The sequence below is a fragment of the Echinops telfairi genome, unplaced genomic scaffold (assembly GCF_000313985.2).
Source record: "Echinops telfairi isolate 266 unplaced genomic scaffold, ASM31398v2 ScPeMD7_443;HRSCAF=831, whole genome shotgun sequence".
In the NCBI taxonomy this organism is placed as follows: domain Eukaryota; kingdom Metazoa; phylum Chordata; class Mammalia; order Afrosoricida; family Tenrecidae; genus Echinops; species Echinops telfairi.
Genome location: NW_022104341.1, coordinates 12559827 through 12562898, shown reverse-complemented (window position 1 = coordinate 12562898; position 3072 = coordinate 12559827). Strand labels below are relative to the sequence as shown.

Here is a 3072-nt window from a genome sequence, read left to right as displayed (position 1 = left end):
ATTATGTTCTGGATATTTTGGGAGACTACGGATGCTAAGTTGAAGGCTAACATTACAAGGATATGACGGATATACCATTAGGGTACAGAAGCTTATGTATAAACCTTTGCTTCCACAACTTACTGAGTCTGTGAACTTAGACAAAACTGTGGAAGGGAAAAATGTTAGAGAATAAAATGCTACTAGGATGCTGTTTCCGAATCCTCTCATTTAATAAATATGTTGAGCACCTTCCATTTGGCTAGTATAAGACATGTATATCGCTTCTCATCCTTTTGGCTAAGATCAAGTGAAGTATCTGATCTTATCAGTTTAATATCTGATATGTCCTCTATCCAAGGACAGCATATTAAAGTATTTTTGCAAGCAGGGGTTGGACTAAGAGCTTGCTCTGTCCATTCCATGCATCAATCTAGTATTGTAGTATTTCCAGGAATGGTGCACCCCCTCTGGGGATCTAGAATGAAAAAAAAACAAGTAGGGGGAAAAAAGACAGGTGTTCAGACACTACAGATGTAGTCCTTAGCAAATAAATAAATAAAAGCACTTATTCTCATTTTCTAGTGGTGGGTGGAGCTGACCAAACAAATTAAATGAGTAAAATATGTCCTCTGGGATGATAACTCTTAGAATGAAAATAACACAAAAAAGCAAGATAGGGATGGGCAACAGGATTGGTCCCCTTGTGGTGATCACAGATTTGGGGAGACATGATATTTTATTTAAGAACAATGAGAAGTGAGGGAAGCCCATCCTGTTTTGTGCCTGAAATCATTTCAGGTTGAAGAAATGGAAAATACAAAGGTCTGGATGTGGAAGCATTCCTTGCAGTTTTGAAAATCAGTAAGACTAACTGACACAAAATTTCCTAGTGTATGTTTTCCTGAGATAACTGTAACAATGTTATTGGGACTTGCCCAAAAATAGGCAATGCCAACAAATATAATCCATTAATCCTGGAGAGAAATGAATGTAACTTCTCCTAGGAATATAACATGGATGTGACTTGGTTAGAACTTGGTTATTTGCTGAACATAGAGTCAACATGTATTGCTACAGGAATGTATTTTGAACACTTAAGTATTTGCACCACATAGTGACTCCTATGTTTAGTGTAGTTGAGCTTATTTGTTCTTATATTAGCATAATATCCTAAACTCTATTATCATCAAGTCAATTCCAACTCATATTGGCCATATAACACAGAGCAGAACTGCCTCATATGATTTCTTCATATGGTCTAATCTTTTTAGCAGAAAAGAACCACATCTTTCTTTCAAGAGCAGTTGGTGTGTTAGAACTTCTGACCATTTGGTTACCATTAGTCAAATTAATTTGTTATCAAATAATATTCATTGCTATTAGTCAAGTGATTAACCACAAGTATATTCTATGAATAAAAAATCATCTATTAAGTTCTATTTTAATACATTCTCACTGATGGTCAAAGTTATTTGTAGTGGCCAAATATATGAACATTAATTAATCCTGAGCCCAAATGTCAAACGATGCTTTTTACACTGTGCAATTCATTTAATAAAGCAGGGGTTGTCCTTGTTTCATACTAGCTAAATATTGGGATATCTATTCAAAATAATTTTAAGTGATATGATTTTAATTGTTAAATAAGTATGAATTGAAAACAAAATTCATCTCACTTTGGACATCATCCCACAATCTATTATATTTAATTGAAACTCCTAATTTAATGGGTTTTTTTAAATGAAAATGAATAGCAATTATACATTTAGGAAATGAAATATTCAAAATCACAGGCAGTTTAATTTTTCAAGGGAAATTCTTATTATGAATAGTCTTTGACTAAATAAATGATCTCTGATTGATTATGTGAGATATTGAAACTCAATTTTAAATTGAATTTATCATAAATAAAAAGAAAATTGATACACTAACCAAGCCATCAGAAAGAAAATTAGTAAAATGTCTGCTTCATCTTTTCACTTTTTGAATTGTCTATGCTCAGCAGAAAATCAGGATGATAATATTGTTTGCTATTAAAGTACATAAAACCCAGAGATATGCAATTTCCAGACAATTCAGAAGCTATTCAACTTTAATGTATTCAATAATCTATATAAAATAATTTGTTTTATAGCTATATTTTTTACTTGATTTCACTGAAATTTAACTCTCGCTATATTATGCAGCATATTCCACAATTCAACAAGACATTCTGATCCTTCTTTGCACGTAAATGGCAGGTTCTAAGTTGAGTGATGGACTTTTTCTACTACCCAGATATGAGTAAATCAACCTGGGAACTTGAGGCTCACTCCTATTTCTGGTGCAAAGGCAATAAAAGCCTACTGTAGTGTTCAGGTTAATTGGAACCAGAATTAATTTTCTACTTTTAAATAAGGGCGAAGATAAATCCATGTACTTCACATGAGCCTGGAGATAAAGCTGATTTTCCAAATCTCCCACAGGGCAAGGCAATTTGGATAACTGCCTGTTAATATAATGAACAATTCCTACTGTTTTAACATTGAAGTCTTGCAGACAATACCAAAGAGAGCCATCTCTTATTCCCTGTGCTTAGTTTCTGTTCATTTAAAATATACAACATATTCTCCAAAATCTATAGAAAACTATGTCTTACCAAGAAAAATATAAATAAACCAATCAAAAAGGGCACAATATATGACTAGACAGTTTACTAAAGGTAACATTCAAGCAGAAAACAACCACATGAAGAAGTATTTAAGATCATTAGCAATAAGAAAAATTCAAATTGCATCAATGAGATATCACTTCATACTGACACTTTCACAAAAGTCAGTAAAACAGAAAATAGCAAATGCTGGAGAAGATGTTGTGAGATAGGAATGTTTTACATTGTTGGTGAGACTGTGGAATTGTATAACCATTATGGAAATCAATATAGCACTTCTCAAAACAAATGCAAATCCTCAAACTTATGAGCCAGCAATTTCTGTACTGGATATATACCCTAAATATATTAAGAATATCATTCAACAGACATAGGTACACCTGATTATTGCAACAATATCCACAATGGCAAAAACATGGAAACAACCAAAACCCCAGCAA

General features: G+C 32.9%; 1 non-coding gene across 1 annotated transcript; it reads left to right on the top strand.

Moving 5' to 3' along the window:
* Window positions 1–259: 259 nt before the first annotated feature.
* On the top strand, window positions 260–449 carry LOC115870288. The gene has a single exon (XR_004046652.1). It is a non-coding gene; the product is annotated as a U2 spliceosomal RNA (small nuclear RNA).
* Window positions 450–3072: the final 2623 nt, after the last annotated feature.